This window comes from Mastigoproctus giganteus, chromosome 1 (genome assembly GCF_048544385.1).
Source record: "Mastigoproctus giganteus isolate SK-2022 chromosome 1, ASM4854438v1, whole genome shotgun sequence".
Lineage (NCBI taxonomy): Eukaryota > Metazoa > Arthropoda > Arachnida > Uropygi > Thelyphonidae > Mastigoproctus > Mastigoproctus giganteus.
The window spans coordinates 117,584,320-117,607,542 of NC_143575.1; the positions used below are offsets into that span (position 1 = coordinate 117,584,320).

The 23,223-nt window shown below is 38.9% G+C and overlaps 1 protein-coding gene across 1 annotated transcript in view; it reads right to left on the reverse strand.

Moving 5' to 3' along the window:
* Positions 1–13,177, reverse strand: part of LOC150091108 (uncharacterized) — a 233,263-nt gene extending 220,086 nt beyond the window's left edge. The window contains exon 1 of the mRNA XM_090381926.1: positions 12,959–13,177. The gene's annotated coding sequence lies outside the window, so the exon portion shown is untranslated. The remainder of the gene's footprint in view (positions 1–12,958) is intronic.
* Between the last annotated feature and the right edge of the window lie 10,046 nt (positions 13,178–23,223).

Below are 23,223 nucleotides of genomic sequence, written 5' to 3' on the forward strand. Positions count from 1 at the left end.
TCGATCAGATCATATCGCAGGTGCCTAGTCTCCAGATGCTGCAACTTGCAGATTTTAAGCCCCTCTTGGTAAGAGCACCCCTTTGTTCCTCTTACCAATCCTGTTGCCCTTCTCTGTACTCTGAACTCTATATTCTTCCTAAAACAAGGCCTCCAGACCTGTAAACAGTGCTCAAGGTGTGGCCTGACCATTGCCTTATACAAAGGGATAATCACCTTGTCTCTGCTAGCAAGATCCCTATATAACATTGACAAAACTCCATGACCTGCTCTGGCAGTGCATCTGCACTGCTCAGAGAACTTCATATCTGACTGCACAAATACCCCCATGTCTTTTTCATTCTCCACCTCCCAGAGTGTAGTACCACACAGTTGGTATGTTTTTTTCTTGGGTAAGTGTGACCCATATGCAGTACTTTGCATTTGTAAATGTTAAACTTCAGTTGCCACTTCTCAGCCTATCTGCCTAACTTTTCTAGAACTTGTTGCAGTAACATACTGTCTTTACTGTCATTAACAACACTGCCAACCTTTGTATCTTCTGCAAATTTGGACATTAAGCCTGATATAGCTTCATTGATATCATTGATAAATACACAAAACAACACTGGGCCCAGCACCGAAACCTGGGGGAAACCACTAATAACATTAGTCCATGTGGAGCAGTGTCCACTGATTACTACTCTCTGCTGTCTCCCACTCAACCATCCCTTTATCCATTGCAGTAAACTTGCCCTTAATGCCATACTGCTCCAATTTGTCTTCCATGTGTAACAGTATCAAAAGCTTTCCTGAAATCCAAGTATATGATACCAAAATTATTTTTTGCATTCGGTTCCTTTGTGACCATGTCGTAGTACCCAATCAAATTGGTCAGACAAGACTTCCCTTCACAAATCCATTCTTGTCTGAACTATTACTGCAGTCTTCATATCCTGCATCACTTCTTTAACCTGTGACTCCATTATTTTCACCAGAACAGAAGTTAAACTAACAGGTCTATAATTATTTGTGTCACCCTTAGGGTTCATACAGAAAGACTAAGTTCCTCCTGCAACTTGAAAAAACAAGCAAAGAATTTTCCACAAAAGGGAATCACCAAGAGGTTGTTTATAAAGCCTGCTCATCTCTTCAAAAAGTTTTTCCAAAGCTGAGAAAAGTTAAGAATTCAGTGGTCTACCCTTAACATGACAATTTTAACAGCTTCATTAAGTACATCTCTTAAATCATTGACCATCTCAGGTGGTGAAGACTTCCTAGTGTATACAACAGCAGGTACATTTTACTTGCAGGGCACCAGCTTGAATATGTGAAACAAGTCATTTTATTGTACCAACCATGGCTTTAGCACCATCTGTGCTTATCCCAATACATCACTTCCAGTTTATACTATTGTCTGACACGAAATAGTAAATAAGTTTAAAAATCTCTTCTCCAGTTGTACGAATTGGCAAAGGTTTAGAGAACAAAATATATTCATGAACTTTATTTGGCATAAAAATGACGAAGACAAAAAGACTGGCGAGTTCACTATATCATCAATTTTCAGTTAATTAACTCCAAATACAGCTTTACTTTAACTTTAACACAAGAAAAGTAGAACAAGCATTAAAGGAAAACAAAGGACTTAAATCAGCAGCCATGAGCAGTAATACAGAAAGACAAATAATACTGAAACTAAAGAATAGTGATGGTGTACTTATAAATAACAGAGAAGGCATAATTCAAATAGCAGAAGACTACTATAGAGAATTATATAAGGAGCAAGAAAATGATACCAGCAGTGGTGAAGATGGATTGCAAATTATTAACACATACGACATACCCAATAACCTTTCCGATGAGGTAGAACATGCGTTGAAGAAAATGAAGAATCAGAAAGCTACGGGGGAAGATGAAGTTACTGTAGAGTTGTTAAAATTGGAAGGAAGAGACATAACACAAAAACTGGCAAGGCTCTTCACAAAATGCATTAGAAAAGGTGTGACACCTAAGCAGTGGAATAATGCAATCATAGTTTTGCTGCATAAGAAAGGAGATAAATCAGAAATTGGAAATTATAGACCAATTAGCTTGTTATCCCACATCTACAAGTTGTTCACAAGGGTCATTACTAACAGATTAGAAAGAATACTTGATGAGAATCAGCCGAAAGAGCAAGCTGGCTTTAGGACAGGATTCTCAACTATGGATCATCTTCATGTAATATCACAGCTAATGGAGAAAGCAAATGAATATAAAACACCATTATGCCTGGCATTTGTGGATTAATAAAAGGCATTTGACTCCACACAGCATAAGGCAATGTTTTGGGCACTGAAAAGACAAGGCATAGATACCCCATATATTATGATTTTGAAGAAAATATATGAGAGTGCTACCTCCTTTATTAGACTAGACAAAGACAGTAAGAAATTTAAAATCGAGAAAGGAGTTCGACAAGGAGACACAATATCTCCGAAGCTGTTTACTGCTGCCCTTGAGGAAGCTTTCAGAAGATTAGACTGGACGCAGAAAGGAGTCAATGTGAACGGAGAGTACCTAAACCATTTACGATTTGCAGATGACATTGTGGCCATAAGCCACGATCCCAAAGAATTAGAGGAAAATCTTAATCAGTTATGCACAGTTAGTAAGGATTTTGGACTAAAGATGAATATGGCTAAAACAAAAGTAATGATGAACAAGTATGCCACAGAAAGGGAAATAATGATTGAAGGAGCAGTAATTGAAAAGGTGGAGCCATATACTTATCTGGGACAAGTTATTAGCTGTAATAATGATAAATAGCTGGACGTCAAGAGAAGAATAAATTTTGGATGGATAGCATTCAGGAAATATAGTCACACACTGAAGAGCAATATCCCAGTTTGTCTGAAACGTAAAATAATGAACCAATGTATACTCCCCACCATGACTTATGGAAGTGAAACTTGGGCACTTGCCAAAAGAATGGAAGAGAAGCTGAGAACTACACAGCGAAGAATGGAACAAATTATATTGGGAATCAGACTGTTAGATAAGAAGAGAAACACATGGTTTAGGCAGCAAACTCAAGTACAGGACATTCTTATCAAAACTAAATAACTAAAATGGTCTTGAGCAGGACACATAGCTCGAAGACATGATGACAGATCGACTAAAAAAAATAACAGAATAGTACCCAAGAGGAGCTAGAAGAAAACCTGGAAGACAACGGCGGAGATGGATAGCTGAAATTTATGAGTTTGTGGGTAGTAAATGGATGGCCATTGCACAAAACAGAAGGAACTGAAAAGTTGCTGGAGAGGCCTTCATCCTGCAGTGGATTGAAAATGGCTGATGATGATGATGACAGGTTTACTCATACTCGGGATAATAATTCTGCTTTACATTTCCATTGATATCTATCAATTGTGGTTCAATACGACCTTGGAGAGATTGTGCAAGACTCAATGGGTAGAATTTTTCTCATTCTGGTCTGTGCATGTTAACAGGAGAGACTGCTTCTACAGGGATGGGAGACAAACAGAAAGGGCGCATGAATATTTGTTCTCTGATGTTATCAAGTCAGTGTTACGTTGATCAGAAAACTTTGGGGGATACACGGACTAATAGATTATCAGTAGCCATGGCAGAGGTGAAAGTGATTCTTGTGCTGCTTCTATTGGAATGAGCAGCAGTCACAAAAATAAAGTGTAGGGGATTTCAGACTACTAGGAGTCATTGCAGAACAAGTAAATACATGGGCTTTGTTATGGTAGCTAAGAATGGAAACTAGTGCATGTATACTTGCGTGAACACAATGCAAGGAGTTTGGTAAATAGATTTGACGAATTTGAGTTGGTCAAAACATCAAAGGCAGATATTGTTGGGATATCAGAGACGTGGTATCACACAGATATAAGGAATGCAGAAATGGAATTCGGGAATTACAATGTGCACAGGAAGGATAGACAGGATAGGAAGGGAGGAGGGTTTATGCTATTAGTTAAGAAACACAAAATCCAAGGAAGTACAGCCTGTAGACATGGGAGAGGGGGACAGAGCAGTGTCAAGTCAGTTTGGTATGACATAAGCACTGGGAAAGCAAAATTGAGAGCAGGAGTGTGTTATAGGCCTAATTACTCTGATGAGTATAATACACATCTGTATAGGGAAATAGAGTGGGACAGAAAATCAGTGTTTTATAATAGGAGATTTTAATTTTTCAGATATTAACTAAAATTTGTGGGTCGGTCACACACACACTACCAAGGTTCTTGTGGATTTAATGGATGATTGTTTTCTACAGCAGCATGTTCAGGAGGCAACTAGAGGGAGTAATACTCTTGATCTGATTATAAGTAGTTATTCTTCATGCATTAAGAATCTGCAGATAAAGGAACCACGAGGTGGCAGTGATCACAGTATGCTAAAGTGAGATTTACTCAAAGAGGTAACTACCATCAGGGGTAAAGGGAAGGGAACGAATTTTTGCTTTCATAAAGGTGACTACTGTGGTCTCAGACAGTAATTAAATTCTATACGGTGGGACCAACTGATGATGTTACCAACAGCAAATTCAAAATGGGAAGCATTCAAAGAATTAATCTTGGAAGCTACTAGGCTTTTCATACCAACTAAGAAATATTGTTCAAGGTTTAGGCCTAAATGGATGTGATATGAACTAATGAGACATGTGGCAGAGAAGAAAAATGCATGGGATACATATAAATTATTGGGCGACACGGAATCCTATGATAGATATAAGCTGGTCTGTAACCAAGTCACAAAGAAAGTTAGCCAGGCAAAGGCAAATTACGAGAAATCTTTGGCAAAGGATGCAAAGAAAAACAACAAAGAGTTCTTTACTTATATAAACTCTAGAAGAAAGGGGATGAATTAGACTGGTACACTTGATATCAATGGTTCAACTGTTGATGATCCTGTTCAGGTAGCTAAAAAACTAAATGAGTATTTTGCATCCTCATTCACACACAAGGAGATATTTAGGGAGGAGAATCCAGAGGTGAATTAAACTCTGGCAGTGAGCTAGATGATTTTGTAATAACTGAGAGCAAAGCGAAGGAGAAACTGTTGAAGATAAACATAAGAAAGGCACTGGGGTGGATGAGATCTATCCAGTTATATTGAGGAGGCAGCAAAGTAAGCAAGCAAACAATTACCCATGGACAGGAGATGTGCAAATGTGACCCCAATTCACAAAGGAGGAAGAAAGAACACCACAAGCAATTACAGACCTGTTAGTTTATCTTCTATTCCAGGGAAATTAATGGAGGCACTGGTGAAAGAAGCACGGCAGAATCATCTAGACGAGACTTCAGTTATAGCTCGGACACAGCATGAGTTTGTTAGGTGGAAGTCTTGTCTGATCAATTTGACTGGATCCTATGATGTGGTCACAAAGGAACTGGATGCAAAGAATAATTTTGATATCATATATATGGATCTTAGAAAGTCTTTTGATAAACATATACTGTTGCACATGGAAGACTGCTGCACAAATTTGAGCAGTATGGCAATGGAGGCAAATTGCTGCTATGAATAAAGGGATGGTTGAGTGGGAGAAGACAGAGTGATAATCAATGGACACTGCTCTTCATGGATTAATGTTATTAGTAGAGTCTCCCAGGGTTCGGTGTTGGGGCCATTGTTGTTTTCTGTATTTAATAATGACATTGATGATGGTATATCAGGCTTAATGTCTAAGTTTGCAAACAATACGAAGGTTGGCAGGTATGTTAATGACACTAATGACAGTACACTGCTGCAACAGGATCTAGAAAAGTTGAGCAGATGGGCTGAGTGGTGGCAACTGAAGTTTAACATTGACAAATGTAGAGTGCTGTATACAGGATGCAGTAACCCAGAGTAATGTATCAACAGTGTGGTACTACACTGACAGTGGTAGAGAATGAAAAGTACCTGGGGGTAATTGTGCAGTCAGATATGAAATTTCTGAGCAGTGCAGACAGTCTGAAAGAGTAACTCATGGTGTCTTGTCAATGATATACAAGAATTTTTCTAGCAGGGATAAGGAGGTGATTATCCCCTTGTATAAGGCAATGGACAGGCCACACCTTGAGAAATGTATACAGGTCTGGAGGCCTCATTTTAAGAAGGATGTAGAGCTGCTGGAACAAGCACAGAAGATTATTGAATGATCTTCTGTAACTGCTGAAAGAGCTGCTGAAACACATACAGAAGATTATTGAATGATCTTCAACAAGATTATTGAATGTCACAAAGGGTTGCTCTTATGAAGAAAGGCTTAAATTTTGCAAATTACAGTGCCTGGAGACTAGGCACCTGCGAGGCTATCTGATTGAGGTGTATAAGGACTTGAATGGTTTTAGAATGCTCAGTGCTGATCGGATTCTTCCTCTTGCTCAAAATAATCGCCTGAGAGGGCATAAACTAAAATTGAGGAAAGTCTGTTTTGGGATAGATGTGCGGAAGTTTGCCTTTAGCCAGCGGGAGGGTGATTGCTGGAACAAACTTCCACCTATCATTGTAGGAGTTGATAGCTTAAATAGATTCAAGGCAGAACTAGACAAACATTTGGAGCAAGTGGATGGGTGAAATGAGACGGGGTTTTTTTTTTTTTTTTTTGGCTGATGCTATATAAGCTTGCTTTCTTGCATCATATGCCTTTACTAATGTTAATGAAATAACTGCATTATTTGAGAAGAACCTTATCAATCGTTTTTCTTAAATTGTCCAAGATTATCACTTTCACCAATTCTCTGGCAGCAAATTTGATGAGTGTCTTGCCAATTACTTCAGCAGCTCTGGCCTTTGCAATTAAATACAACACTATAAACAAGGCTCCAGCAGCTTCTACATTTTCAATCCCATCACTCTGTACATTAGTTTCAAAGATGCATGAATGTTGTTTGACCTTGAAATAAAAATCCTGATAGTTTTGCCTGGTATTCCTTGCATGTTTCAAAAGGCCACCTGAGGTTGAATGGCAATATACAGCATATACCAGAATTTTTGTCTCCAAACAAATGAAACAATGGAATAGGTTCACTCTAGTCATCATTCAAATAATTTTCATCATATTTATGCTATATGCAAACCCCTGGCGCTCATCGCCGTGATGGGATATTGTGCTGTAACTCTACTTCACAATAAAGATTTATTTATTTATTTATAATATTTTTGATTTGATTTCTTTACTACTTTAATAACATTAACAGATGGTTCAAGTGAGTCATTAATTTGATCCTCATATGTATCTGAAAACACAAGACTGATTTCATCACAATCATCACTAGTACTCTCTTTTCTATCACAGTTTTCACCTTAATGCTTTAAAAATCCCATTTTTATCCACTGATCCATGATGAGTTCAATAGAAAAGCATAAGCCTGATTCCAATACAGAATTACAAATACACACTTCAGATATATAAATGACTGTCAACTTCTGGATGCAACATTTCAAAATATCACCAAAAAGAACAGAGCAATGTGCAAGGAAATTACGGAACTGTTAATTACAAATGTAATTAGCAATTACAACTAATTGCAGACCTGTTAGCTTAAATTCTGTTCCAGGAAGTCACTGTTTAAAGAAGTAATGCAGGATCATCTAAGCAGGAATGTAGCTATATTTCAGTCAGAGTATGGGTTTTTTTTAAGGGACAATCTTGTCTGACAAATATGAATGGTTACTATGAGGCAATCAAAAAGGAACTGGATGCAGAAAATTTTTATATTGTATACTTAGATTTCAGGAAAACCATCGATACTGTTGCACATAAAAGACTGCAGTACAAATTAGAGCAGTATAATATTAAGAGCAAATAAGGAGGAATGCACAGACCAATAGATTAACAGTAGCCATAGGCAGAGGTGAAAGTGATTCTTGAACTGCTTCTATTAGAATGAGCAGCAGCCTGGATAGCAAGGTGTTAGAAATTTCAAAAATTTCTGGGAGTCATCAAGGAACAAGTAAGTATATGGGCTGTGTAATGGGAATCAAAGAGTAAGAACAGGTTCTGTACACTTGCATATACACAAATGCTAGGAGTATAGTAAATAAATTTTATGAATTTGAAGCACTGGTCAAAACATCAAAGGTGGATATTGTTGGGATATGAGATGCGTGGTGTCAGACAGATATAAAAAATGCAAAATTTGAGGAGTACACTGTGTACAGAAAGGACAGACAGGATAGAAATGTAGGAGGGATTATGTTGTAAGTTAAGAAGTGCATACAGTTGACAAGTATGGACCATGCAGTCTTGAGTCAGTTTGGTGTGACATAAGCACTGGGAAAGCAAAATTGACAGTAGGAATGTGTTATAGGCCTAATGACTGTGAAGAGTACAACCCACAAATGGAAGAGAAAAAGAGAAATACAGTGGGTGAATAAATCAGAATGTCTTATAATGGGGGATTTTACTTCCCATATATATTGAGTGGAATTTGTAGGTTGGTCACTGAACACTAGCAAGACTTTTGTGGATTTATTGGATGACTGTTTCCTACAGCAGCATGTTCAAGAACCAACCAGAGAAAGTAACTCCTGATCTGATTATCAGCAGTGATTATTCATGAATTAAGAATCTGCAGATAAAGAAACCCTAGGTGGCAGTGATTATAGTGTACTGATGTGTTATTTACTTAAAGATGTAACTACCATTAGGGTTAAAAGGAAGGGTTTTTGCTTTCATAAAGGTGACTACAGTAGTCTCAGACAGTTTTTAAATTCTACACAGTGGGACCAACTGATGATGTTACCAACAGTAAATTATAAATGTGAAGCATTCAAGGAATTAATCTTGGAAGCAATTAGCCTTTTCATACCAACTAAGAAAAACTGTGAAACTAAGAAAAATATGGGCTGCATATAAATTATCAGGTAATACAGTAGCCAATGGTATATATAAGCTAGTCTGAAATCAAATCACAAAGGACATTAGGCAAGCAAAGGCAGATTATGAGAAATCTTTGGCAAAGGATGCAAAGAAAACCAGCAAAAACTTCTTTACTTATATAGACTATAGAAGGAAAGGAATGAATCAGTTTGATCCAGTTGATATCAATGGTTCGACTGTTGACGATCCTGCTCAGATAGCTGACAAACTGAATGAGTACTTTGCTTCTACATTCACACGTGAGGAATTCTGTAGGAAGTGGAGGCTAGAAGTTTCAAACTCCAAAAGAGGAGCTAAATGATTTTGTTAAAACTGAGAGCAAAGTAGAGGAGAAATTGTTGAAGTTAAACATAAGAAGGGGATATAGGGTGGATGGGAGCTATCCATTTATATTAAAGGAGGCAGCAAAGGAAATAAGCAAACCATTAGCCATAATTATAAGAGATTTCTTAGATTCAGGGTAGGTCCCCACGGACTAGAGATGCACAAACATATCCCCAATTCACAAAGGAGGATCAAAGGGTGACACACAGATAATTACAATCCTATTAGTTTAACTTCTGTTTCGAGAGAAATAAGGAAGTAACTGATTAAAGAAGCGTTGCAGGGTGATCTAGACAAGACTGCATTCATAGTTCAGACACAACATGGGTTTGTTAAGGGTAAGTCTTGTCTGACCAGTTTGAGTGGATACTACAATGTGGTCAGAAAGGAACTGGACGCAAAGAATAATTTTGATATCATATAATTGGATTTCAGGAAAGCTTTTGATACTGTTGCACATCGAAGACTGCAGTACAAATTAAAGCAGTATGGCATTAAGCACAAATTGCTGCTATGAATAAAGGATGGTTGAATGGGAGCAAACAAAGAGTAGTATTCAAATGGCATTAGTGGAGTCCCCTCAGGTTCGGTGTTGGGCCTATTGTTGTTTTCTTTATTTATCAATGATATTGATGATATATCAGCTTAATGTCCAAGTTTGCAGAGGATAGAAAGGTTGGTAGGGTTGTTAATGACAGTAATAACAACATGCTACTGTAACTGGATCTAGAAAAGATAGGCACTCTGGCTGAGAGGTGGCAAATAAAGTTTAATGTTGACAAATTCAAACTACTGCATATGGGTATCAGTAACCCAAGAGTAATGTACCAACTATGCAGTACTACACTGAGGTAGTAGAGCGAAAAAAGACTTGGGGGTAATTGTGCATTCGGATATGAAATTTTCTGGGCAGTGCAGACAGGTTGCCAGAGCAGCACATTTGATCTTGTCAATGATATACAAGAATTTTGCTAGCAGAGATAAGAAGGGGATTATCTTCTACTTTAAGGCAATGTTCAAGCCACATCTTGAGTACTGCATACAGGTCTGGAGGCCTCATTTTAGGAAGGATGTAGAGAAGATGAAATGAGTACAGAAAAAAGGCAAATAAATTGGTGAGTAGGACTAAGGGTTGCTCTTACCAAGAAAGTTTTTAGTTCTGCAAATTGCAACGTCTGGTGACTAGGCACCTGTGAGGTGATCTGATTGGGTGTATAATGCATTGAATGGTTTGAGCAATCTCAATGTTGATGGGATTCTTCCTCCTGCTCAAATTAAGTACTTGAGAGGGCATAAATTCAAATTGAGGAAAGACAATTGTAGAATAGATGTGTAGAAATTTGCCTTTAGGCAATGGGTGGTTGATTGCTCGAACAAACTTCCATATGTCGTTGTGGAAGATGACATCTTAAATAAATTCAAGGCAGAACTAGATAAAATTTGGAGTGAAATCGGGTTTTTCTTTTTTTTTGGCTAATGCTGCATAAAATTGCTTTCTTGCATCATATGTCTCAAGGCAATATGCTAAATTCAAGGCAGAACTAGACAAATTTTGGAGTGAAATCGGAAGGGTTTTTCTTTTTTTTTTGGCTAATGCTGCATAAAATTGCTTTCTTGCATCATATGTCTCTACTAATGCCAATAAAAGTCATTGTACTTCACTGCACCCGAGTTCTTTCATATGCTTATTTCAAGTCAACAGCATGAAATAAAGAAATTGATAGTAATGCATTTCCATTGTGCAGCAAGGCTACTTTTAAATTTAATTTTGAGGTGTCAGTAAATATACACCAGTCATTAGGACTGTGTTCAATGCCAAATTCATTCAGAAGACAACCAATATCATTACAGAAACAGTCTTCCCTAATAAAATATTTGGAAAACACTTTGTGAAATTTTTGATGTACTGTAATGTACTAATTTCAGTTCCTGCTTCACTGTTGTAACCTAGAACCAAGGAGTTCTACTTTCTCTGTAGTTAAGTTTAAATCATGAACTAAGTCATTGAAATGTTTTTGCTTCACTACTTCCTTTTTCCTATGATTTTGGAAAATCTGGTATTGGTCTTCATTTTTTGAAATAGGCCTTATTGTGGATGATACGTTAGGATATTTAATGCTATGTTTGATTTTACTGAACATCCCTGATATTCCTATCATGCAGAAATAGCAACCAATGTGGCTGGATGGTTCTCGCCACATCATAGGAAAAGCAAAACATGCACTTTTAATTTTTTGAATTAGCCACATCCTCAGATTTGGGATGTCAGTAATTCAGTGCATAGGTGTTGCCCAAGTTTTGTCCTGATCACCAATCTTAAAAGCCAAAATAAAAAGAATATGCATATTTAACAACACCGTGTATTTTCTTCCTTGCATTTTTACTGAAAACCATTCATACAATTAGCAGAAACTGTAAGGATGATTTTGACACTTCCTTTACTTCTACTTAAAATTCTGCTGCTCGAAATCTCCAGGTGATGGAGAAAACAATATGATCAGAGTAACAAGGGTTTGTTTAGGGCTTCTATCTCAGGTTCGTCCAATGTGAAAACAGCAGACCTCTGCAAAGAGATGGCACACTGAAGACAAAGATGAAGAAAATTAAAATGAAAAGTAACAGAATGTGAGCACTTTTGCTGCTGGTTTTTCCAACAACCTTTATGAACCAAATTCAAAAATTGCAGGATTGAGTCAATCTGGAATGGAGAATGTAGAGACATTTTTGGGCTTTCTTCTCACTATGGCTAAATCAGTCAGTTGCAGATGATGGTTTCTGGACAAAAATAATCAGTCTTTCTTCAATCAAATCAGAATAAAATAGTTCTTAAAATCAGGTGGTTTAAAAAAATGGATTAAGAACCCTACGATGCACATATGCACACCACTCAGTTAATGTGCTTTTCAACCATTTCAACAGTGTAATGCTAGGAAAAATATGGAGGAAACATAATATGCAGTAAACTGTACACACACACACTGCAACTGTCACTCCAATATTGAAAGAGAGAGAGGTGAGGGTAGATAAATAAGGATCAATAAGCTAACCCTCCAATGTTACTACCACTTATGGGCACATCAAACATTCTTTGCAAGTAATAGCAACAGATCAGTGTCCTATCTGCTTCCCTAAATCATAGTAAAATATGTGTATTATGGGTAGACACAAAACAGTGTATGTAAAAATCGGGATGTTATACATGTAATATGTAAACTACGTAACAGTTTTAAGAATTTATGCACAAAAACTGGCTGCAAATAGCTGATATATTAATGAAGGCAAAACTCATGTTGTCAAGTGTTATTAGAAGGAATTGACAATTTTATTTGTTTCTGCTGATCCTATATAACCTTGCTTCCTCACATCATTTACCACGACTAATATCAATTCTGGTTCACAAGGAATGTCTCAGTACAACTCAAGAAACACTCATTAAACTTAATGAGAGTTCCATTAATTTTCATTAAGCATAATGTGAGTCTCATTAAACATGGAAATTTTCTTGTGGGTTTATTGAAGCGTGGGGAAGCGATATTAAGAACTTGTGCTCTTTTCAAGATTCACTGAGTAATTTTTACACCAGTGTGTCCTCCGGAGTTTTAACAAACGTCACCATGAAAATAAGTGAGTTTTATTTATTCTAAACCTTCAAATCCATTCGGTGACTGTGGTTGCGGCCTGCCTCACTATCCCCAAGCTCTGTATGTCACCATATAAAATTAAATTCAAGTTAAAATACAATTTTTCTTTATCAACAATTTACCAATAGCGCAGTAACTAGGGGAACACTGTAGCCCAGAATGTTTTACAAGACTCAAAAACATCCGACAGGTGTCTTCTGCCTCTAAATTCTTTCCGAAAACGGATGGTAATCGACACAAAATAAAATGGATAAAAAAATACCACCAACTTTGACTGCAATAACGCATAGCAACTTTACACCATTGATAAATTATATTTTCTTCAATTAACGAAGCCGCCATATAAGTCCCCCCCCTAGCGGCTACTAGCGACACCAAGGGCATATACTTGAACTAAGATATTAATGACTAAAACACGAAGATGCAATGTCTTTGTGTCCAAACATATGAAAGCTGAAGTTATTATTATTATTAGCCATATGGTGCAAGGAAGCCCGAGGTTTATGCTACAAGTTCGTAGGTTACACGAGTTCTCTCGCGACAACAGTCACCATCACCGTCAAGGACCTTTTCGTCTGTTGCGGCCTCAACAAACAGTTCCGCACTGGCAATAATACAATTTTCAAAATAAAATCTAATTTCTTTAATCGAACGTGTAGATCTGACCTGCTTTCCCATTTATGTACATAGTTATAGCGTACCTCCTCATAGCACGGACGGATACTTGGAAGCAACATTCCTACACTTCTCGACAAAATTAACAGAACACATAGAAAACGTTGTGTAGCTCATGCAGCTGCGATGAAACGGGACAAATTTTGATATGCTGATGTACGATGCTGACATAGAATAAAGATGAAATGAGACATCGAGAAATTTCTGACAGGTATAAGGAACATTTATAGTGATTGTGTTAGAATTAATTTACAGAAGTCGACACAAGATGCTCGAAAATACGGTCATATGACATCGGCACGGCGTGTGACCCCCCCCCCCACGGCTAAACAGGACTGACAGGAGTGAACCAGGCTCGATATAAAATTCAGCGGCAACAAATCCCAGCGCAGATGATCATGCTGGCCACGACAGTCATTGGATATCTTCAGTTTCAAGACATCCTTCCACCATTTGAACTCTATCTGCAGTGGCGTTGTCATGCATGAAAAGAAAATCTGGGCCAACCTTCCAAGCATGGTACTAAGTAATATAGGTTCTAATACCTCTCGTGATTAGGGTTCACATAAAAAAAAAAAAACCTCACAGCTAAAAACTCGCACATGGGTTTGACGATTCGTTCTCAATATGTCTACACAGTTACATCAGCCCTGCTAAAAACATGACGAGGGGTGCGTGTGTTGATTATTATTCCTCCCCAAACGAGAACGCTGCCTTCTACGTAAGTGTTCCTTTCTGTGATGTAGGAGGGATGAACCGCATTCCTCTTGTCTGCAGATGAAATAACGTATAGAATTTGTTTCGTAAGTTAAAACAGGACTCGTCAGAAAACAGAACTGTCCCCATATTTTCAGGGGTCTTAATGATATTTTCATGGTAGCAGTTTCAACGAACTCTGAAGTGGTTTTGTATTAATGGGATACAAATCACTGGCTTCCTTGCATGGAGTCCACTGGGATTGAGCCTTCTTAATACAGTCCGGTTGGAAATGTTTCCACCTGTTGTCGCAGCAACTTCGAGAGACGTTGATGATAGGACATTATGGGGTTCCTTCTTGCGGTTAGAGCCAAATAGTGGCCTATTCTGGCTAACGTAGTCCTCGGTTAGCTTTTCTTGAGAAGGTTCCTGTCTCCTGAAACTGCTTCCATTCTGCCGAGACGGCTCTGAATAAAAGTTTAAGCCAACATGCTTCCTTTGCCTGAGAATACACGACTTCAAGTCATCCAAAGCCCCGACATCTCAAAGAATCGTCTAAATGATGATGACTTGCCATCCTGAGTACTGGACAGTGCCGTACCTAGGTACGGGAATGTAGGGGGGCGAATTCCGATTATAGTTTTTTTTTTTTTTTTAAACAAAAAAAATGGTGGTTTCTTAATACAATAAAATAAAAATTAGATTTTAAAAAAAATCAATATTATTTATATTACAGTAAATTTATTTATTTTATAATCAGATGTTAAAGAATTTAATTTTTGCCTATTTTTATTATTTAAACCTAGTTTTACTGCAATTTTGTTGCAGTAAAACTAGGTTTAAATAATAACAACGCAGATATACCCATAACAACGCAGATTTACATTTAAAACGGTTCGCTTTCATGTAAAGGCTAGCCATTTATCCTTATCACTGACGGTTTCAAATGACCATCGCTACTGGACCTTAAAAATGGTGGAAAGCATGAAGGGACTTGTTATTATTATTATTATTATTATTATTAGCCATATGATGCAAGCAGGGCTGGATTTTGGTGTTCGTAGGCACTTTTCTTCCGAAATGTGCTAAAAAAAAAAAAAAGGGAGAAAAATGTTTCTTCTATTTTAAAACCTTGACCGTGATCACTTCAATTAATGACTCAAGTTTCAATTATAGTAAATGATAAACCGCCTCAATTGACGGTCGACTATCACTTACTTCTATTCTTCTAGTTTCGACAACTGTCGCTAGATAGCGCATGCGTATTGAATTGAAACTCCTGAGTCGATTGCGAAAAAATATCACGCGTTACAAAATGATTTTCGAAAATGGTTTTTGAAAAAAAATTTTTTTTTCCTTTGTTCGTAGGCTTTAGGCACTGTGCCTACAGTGCCCAATGGGATATCCGTCCCTGGATGCAAGGACGCCTGAGGCTTATGCAGCACCAGCCAAAAAAATTTCCCCAGTTACCCTGAGAGAGAGAGAGAGAGAGAGAGAGAGGAATCACCAAGAAAGGGAAGGATGATGATATCCAGCTCAGGACCGTGGGTGTGCCAAGCCCATACACACCAGATGTGAGCCCCTGGGGTTGATATACTCGGGGAAAAAAAGGACGCGATTTTTTCTGCTTTTGTTGCAAATTATTTTGCCATGCAAATATTCTCTTGAAAACTAATGGGTTCTTGGCATCATTCACAAAATTAGCATTAGCATTAGTAGAGGCATTTGATGCAAGAAAGAAAGCTTATGCAGCATCAGCCAAAAAAAAAAAAAAAAAACCACCTCCACTTCACCCCTCTGTTCGTTCAAAATACCTGTCCAGCTGAGCCTTAAACTTATTTAGGCTATCAACCTCCACCACAAGGGATGGAAGTCTGTTCCACCAACCAACCACCCGCTGGCTAAAGGCAAATTTTCGCACGTCTATCCTACATCTGTCTTTCCTCAATTTGAATTTATGCCCTCTCAGGTGATTTTTCTGAGCTAGAGGAAGAATCCCATCAGCATTGAGCATGCTTAAACCATTCAAGGCTTTATACACCTCTATCAGATCACCTCGCTGGTGCCTAGTCTCCAGACACTGTAATTTGTAAAACTTAAGCCTTTCTTCGTAAGAGCACCCCTTTGTTCCATTCACTAATCTTGTTGCCCTTCTCTGTACTCATTCCAGCAGCTCTACATCCTTCTTGAAATGAGGCCTCCAGACCTGTATACAGTACTCTAGGTGTGGCCTGACCATCGCCTTATACAATGGAATAATCACCTCCTTATCCCTGCTGGAAAAATTCCTGTATATCATTGACAATACTCCATGAGCTACTCTTGCAGCCCGTCTGCACTGCTCAGAGAATTTCATATCTGCCTGCACAACTACCCCCAAGTCCCTTTCATTCTCTACCACTGTCAGTGTAGTACCACACAGTTGATACGTTGCTCTGGGGTTGCTGTTTCCCATGTGTAGTACTTTACATTTGTCAATGTTAAACTTTATTTGCCACCTCTCAGCCCATCTGCTCAACCTTTCCAGATCCTGTTGCAGCAGCATAGTGTCAGTAGTGTCCATGACAACCCTGCCAACCTTTGTATCGTCTGCAAACTTGGACATTAAGACTGATATACCATCATCAATATCATTTATAAATACAGAAAACAATAATGGACCCAACACTGAGCCCTGAGGGACTCCACTAATAACATCAGTCCACGATGAGCAGTGTCCATTGATTACCACTCTCTGTCTTCTCCCCCTCAACCACCCCTTTATCCATAGCAGCAATTTGCCTCCAATGTCACACTGCTCCAATTTGTGTAGCAGTGTTCCATGTGCAACAGTATCAAAAGCCTTTCTAAGATCCAAGTATATAATATCAAAGTTATTCCCTGCATCCAGTTCTTTTGTGACTGCATCATAGTATCCAATCAAGTTGGTCAGGCAAGACCTCCCCTTAACAAAACCATGCTGTGTCTGAGCTATAACTGAAGTCTTGTCTAAATCATCCTGCAGTGCTTCTTTAACCAGTGCCTCCATTAATTTTCCTGGAACAGAAGTTAAGCTCACAGGTCTATAATTACTTGTGTCAGCCTTTGATCCTCCTTTGTGAATTGGGGTCACATTTGCACATTTCCAGTCTATGGGTACCTCCCCTGAGTCCAAGGAAGCTCTCATAATTATGGCTAAGGGTTTGCTTACTTCCTTTGCTGCCTCCTTTAATATAACTGGATAGATCCCATCCACCCCGGGTGCCTTTCTTGTGTTTATCTTCAACAGTTTCTCCTCCACTTTACTCCCAGTTATTTCAAGATTCTGTAGCTTACTGCTAGAGTTGAATACACCTCTGCATTCCCCTCGCTGAATAACTCCTCATGTGTGAATGTCGATGCAAAATATTCATTTAGTTTGTTAGCTACCTGAGCAGGATCATCAACAGTTGACCCATCAATATCAAGTGGACCAATCTGATTCATCCCCTTCCTTCTAGAGTTTACATAAGTAAAGAACTCTTTGCTGTTTTTCTTTGCATCCCTTGCCAAGGATTTCTCGTAATCTGCCTTCGCCTGCCTAACCTCCTTTGTAACTTGGTTGCATATCAACTTGTATCTATCCTAGGCTTCTGTGTCATGTGTTAATTTGTATGTATCCCATGCATTTTTCTTCTCTGCCATATGCCTGATTAGTTCATCTGACATCCATTTTGGCCTAAACCTTGAACAATATTTCTTAGTTGGTATGTAAAGCCTAGTAGCTTCCAAGATAAGTTCTTTGAATGCTTCCCATTTTGAATTTGCTGTTGGTAACATCATCAGTTGGTCCCACTGTATAGAATTTAAATACTGTCTCAGTCCATCGTAGTCGCCTTTACGGAAGCAATAACCCTTCCCTTTACCCCTAATGGTAGTTACCTCTTTGAGTAAATCCCACTTCAGCACACTGTGATCACTGCCACCTAGTGGTTCATTTATCTGCAGATTCTTAATGCATGAAGAATCACTGCTGATTATCAAATCAAGAGTATTACTCCCTCTAGTTGGGAGTAATAAAATGGTTTAAGCTTGCATGAGAACGCTCAAAATCATAAAATAAACATGCAACAGTGGACGGAATTAGTGCTCCATTTAAAATCCAATAAAAGTATGGATCTTGCAGATCAAATATTGATAGAGAAATAAAAAAAAAATTTTGGAGAATGATTTTGGAACGAGTAAATGATATAATTAAATAATATTTTATATTATTATTTAAATATTATATTATTTAAGCTTCACGAAATTTGGCACTGAGAGAAAGCAATGAAAAATTATTTGAACCAAATATTATAATTTTTTTTGGAACAAATAGCGTAAAAGCAAGAATTTTACAAGAAAATAGAAGAGCTTTTTATGTTCCGTGCGTGGCGTATAATTTAAATTTAATTGTATCTGATGAAGCACATTCTTCAACAATAACACAATTGTTTTTTGGTACATTAAAAAGTTTATACGCGATTTGCGATGCTTTGCCAAGTAGGTGGATTATTTTAAAACGACACGTAAAAATTACTCTGAAATCTCCAGCAGAAAGAAGATGGGAAGGAAACATAAAACATGTTGAAGCAGTACGATATCGGTTACGGGATATTACAACTGCATTAAATGAAATCAAGGAACAGGCCAAAGGAAAAGATGCAAAGTGCAGTCTAAAGAAATGTTTGTTTACAGAAATTACTTCTTTTAAATTTATTACAAGTGTAGTTGTTTGGTATGCATTACTGAGTATTATAAATAAAGTAATAAAGCCATGTAAAGTAGACTGAAATGACAAAATTCAAGGGATATCTGGTTCCTGAGTAACACGACTCTGTCACCCGTCTCGCTAGTGGACGAACCCACCGCTTGGAAGGTATATAGGTACACTACATGCATGTAGACCGTAATTCGATGTCAGTATGGATAAACGGTGTGAGTTAAACCGACTTTGAAAAAAAAAAAAAAACTATTATTTTTAGGCCACCCGAATAATTAAATTCATCTGCCGTGCTCTGTGTGTTATGTCTGTAAATTGCGTGTATTGTACGGTCGATTTGTCTGTTTTGCTGGACGAAAAACTCCAGTTTCTGAGGGAAAACCTTGCTATCTATGCCTGAGACCGACTAACTCAGCCACGGAGTGAAAAAGCCCCTTAAAGTTCTTCGCATCATCGACGGGATTCGAACCCGGGCCTTTTCCACCCAATGTGGGGAAGACGGTTCCGATACCACTGTGCTACCGGCGCAGACACCCGACTTTGAAAGAAAGATGATACCGGGTCTGAACATGACCGTCGAGATCTGTCTCGTATTGTTTCAACCAACCGGAGAGCGACAGTGGCACAAATTGTTGACGACTTCAACAAGATAGGTGCCAGAAACGTCTCCACGAAGACCGTCAGGCGATCATTAGCCGAAATTATTATTATTATTATTATCTGTTTATTTCTCTTTCGAGACACCCATAGACAGCACGTGGCTAGAGGGTGTGGTTACATTATAGTATTTACAAGCATGTTTACATGAACTTATTTACAAAATTGGAGATGTAAAAACACAGAATATGTGGTTAATGAATTAATTGTTAAATTGGTTTAATTAATTGCAAATGGTTGTTAAATGCTAAATATTATTATATAAATTATTAAATTAGTCTTCTTATTATATTTACACTTGCCGATACACATTACCAAAGATTTCTGTCCTATACATTTTGTCTGTACATAGTTTCTCTGGATCTATATTTAAATTATTAAAATAATTCACAGTATTTGCTGGGAAAAATCTCCCCAGAGAGTCCAATCGAGTCAGTTGGCACTTGAGACTTGGTTCTTCCCTCTTTATTCTCGGTCGTATCATCCGGGGGCGAGTGATCACGTTTCCCACTTTCGGCGAATCTATTCTCTCCGTTAGTAGCTTTGCCAGAGTTAAGATGTTTCTGGTTGTGATGATATACTTCCAGGGTGTGATGTCCAGATTGGCAGACAGGACCGCTCTTGAGATGGTAAACGGTTTCCCGGCAATCTTGTTTAGCCATCTCAGGAGCCAGTATTCTACTCCTAAGAAGGCCTTGATGTTGCTCTCAGGGGCTGATGACCAGATAGTCGATGCGTACAACGGAATCGGTGTAACGCATTTAAGGATGTATTGAATTATAAGATGAGGGCTTCGGAGACCGGTGAGTTCTTGTCTAGTGCTCCACAGTGCTGCGTATGTCTTTTTCCTAATGTGTTCGAAGTGAGATATGAAGTTTAATCCTTCATCCCACTTAAGGCCAAGGTCAACATGTGCGGGGGAATTTTGGATTCTGGTATTGTTCACAAAAATCGTAATTTCATTTTTCTTCTTTTTGTTGGTGAAGGTCATTTGGGCAGTTTTCTTTTCATTAAGTTTCAGGCCAATGTAGTGCAGATATTCTTCTAGCTTCTTGATTGCCTCGTTTGCTTCCTCTGATAGATGGGGTGCAGTTTCTTGTTCTTTAGATGTTACAAAAAATTTCAAATCGTCAGCATATGTAATAAATTGTTCACAGTTTTGAGCTAAAAATGGGGCTAGTGCTATTGCAAAGAAAGTGGCGGACAATACGCCCCCTTGAGGTACACCCCTGGAGATACAGTAAGATGCTGTTTGTTTCCCGTTTATTGCGATAATTTGTCTTTCTTGAAGGGTGTTAGTGAGAATGCTTAAAGTGCTTCCTGAAATGAGGAAATACTCCTTGAGGATTACTGTTATAGCTGGGATTGAGACGTTGTCGAAGGCTGCTGCAAAATCGGTTATGGAAGCCGCCGACCCACCAGAGTCCCATTGCTAACACCACGACACAGGACTTGACGCGTCAACTAGGAAAAAGAACGTTAGCACTGGACCTTGGATGATTTGCGATGTCTGCTAGTCCAATGAGACCCGTTTCCAATTATTTGGAGCGGACGGGAGCGTCACCTTGTTGACAAGACATGTGCATAGCATCGCTCTGCGATGCTATGCACCTGTCTTGCAACAAGGAACTGTCCAGGCAGGTGGACGGTTGGTAACAGTCTGGGACGTGTTCAACTGGAACACGTTGGTACCTCTGGTAAATCTAAACGTATCTGTGAAAGGTCCAGGTTACGTGTCCATTCTTGAAGACCATCTGCGTCCCTTCATGGTCATCGTGCACCCACAGGGAAATGGACTCTTCCAACAGAACAATGGGCTGTCCCACAGAGCCGTGGTGACTAGAACATGGTTCGAAGAGAATTCCGCAGATTTTCCCACGATGGACTGGCCTCCCCGTTCACTGAACATGAACCCTGTGGGGCATCTTTGGGATGCTGTGGAAAAGTCCTTTCGAGCTTTGGATCCTCCACCCAGGAACACGACGAATTTATGGACAGTAATGCAACAAGCATGAATAGAAATACCTGTGGAACGCTTTCGTGAAGTAGTGGACTCAACGCCTCGCCGTGTGACTGCCCTTATCTGGCCTACCCATTACTAGGTAGGTACCCCATGATTTCTGTCCACTAAGTGTAGTACAATTTGATATAAACACTGCAATTATATTGATAGAAGGTTCTTTTAATCACCTAAATGAATTTAGAGCATCAGGATTTAAATTGCGTGTGGATATAGCTCAGTTACAATAGACATTGCAACTGAGTTGGAAGTACCGTCAGTTTGACCAGAAGTGCGAGTTTCTAGAAAAAAGCGTGAGTTTACCTAGGAAACTTCATCGGATGAGCACTCTATCGATCTAACCAAAATGTTTAAAGTTGATCGATATAGCTATCATTAGCAAGAAAAATTTGATGAAATGAATGAAATGTTCTCGGTGCAGCTACCTGGTAGAAACTTGCGTTCTATGGTTTCCAGCGTGAAATAGAAACGAAATGTCAACACCTTGAAGGAATTGTAATGGCGTAGACGGGAGCAGCGACATCAATGCCAAAGAGTTACATCAAGAAATCCAATCTTTGCGCCATGTCTTAAAAGGGAAAAAGTTTGGTTTGCTTAGAATTATTGACATTTATTCATATAAAAAATTAAATGAATTATATTTCAACATCATTTCGCTTCGAATATTACTAAAAGTGAACTGGATGAACATCTGTACCTATTACAAAATGGTGCAGATACGTCGATGACATCTTCACTGTCATCTCACGTGGTCCTGAAACAACATTTCTGGAGTACCTCAATTCCTTCTCAGTGTTCATCCAGTTCACTTTAGAGTTAGAAGTGGACGGATCCCTTCCATTCGTGGATGTCCTGGTAAAACGCGTGGGCCCACACCAGGAAACCACAGTATCCCGCAAGCTAATTCCTTCTCAGTGTTCATCCAGTTCACTTTAGAGTTAGAAGTGGACAAATCCCTTCCATTTTGGATGTCCTGGTAAAACGCGTGGGCCAACACCTGGAAACCACAGTATCCCGCAAGCCAATGTGGTGCGGTCAGTTCACCAACTACAGAACTGGCCATGTCCCAAGCCATCTCAACAGCACCGCCCGCACCCCGTTCTCCCGGGCTTGGAGCTACTCCAGCACAGATGAAGGTAGGGGCAGCGAGATTTCCAGAGCGCGGACAGATTTGATCAATTGTGGATATCCAACCCACATATTGGACAAGTGCTTAATGTAAGCGCAGGAGCTTGCGGTCCACCCGAGACCGCCATCAACTGATGGCAATGTATCTACCGCCTACATTCCCTGCCATCCGGGCATGTCGGACTAGATATCAAAAATCCTTCGAGAATACCGCATAAAATGCGTGCAGCTACCTGGTAGAAACTTGCGTTTTCTGGTTTCCAGCGTGAAGACTTTGGCCGGTCGCCCCTCTTTTACGCAGCAGTGTAGTATAACCTGCAAAGATTGTGACAGCTACTACATAGGGGGAAACCTCGTGACGCCTTCAAAACCACCTTGCAAAGCACGAAGGATCGATTCGCCTTTTAGAGCAGGAAAAATGGATTCGCCTTGCTGAGACTCACCAATCCGCAATCGTGGAACACTTCTGGTCGACCCACCAGGATCTTAAT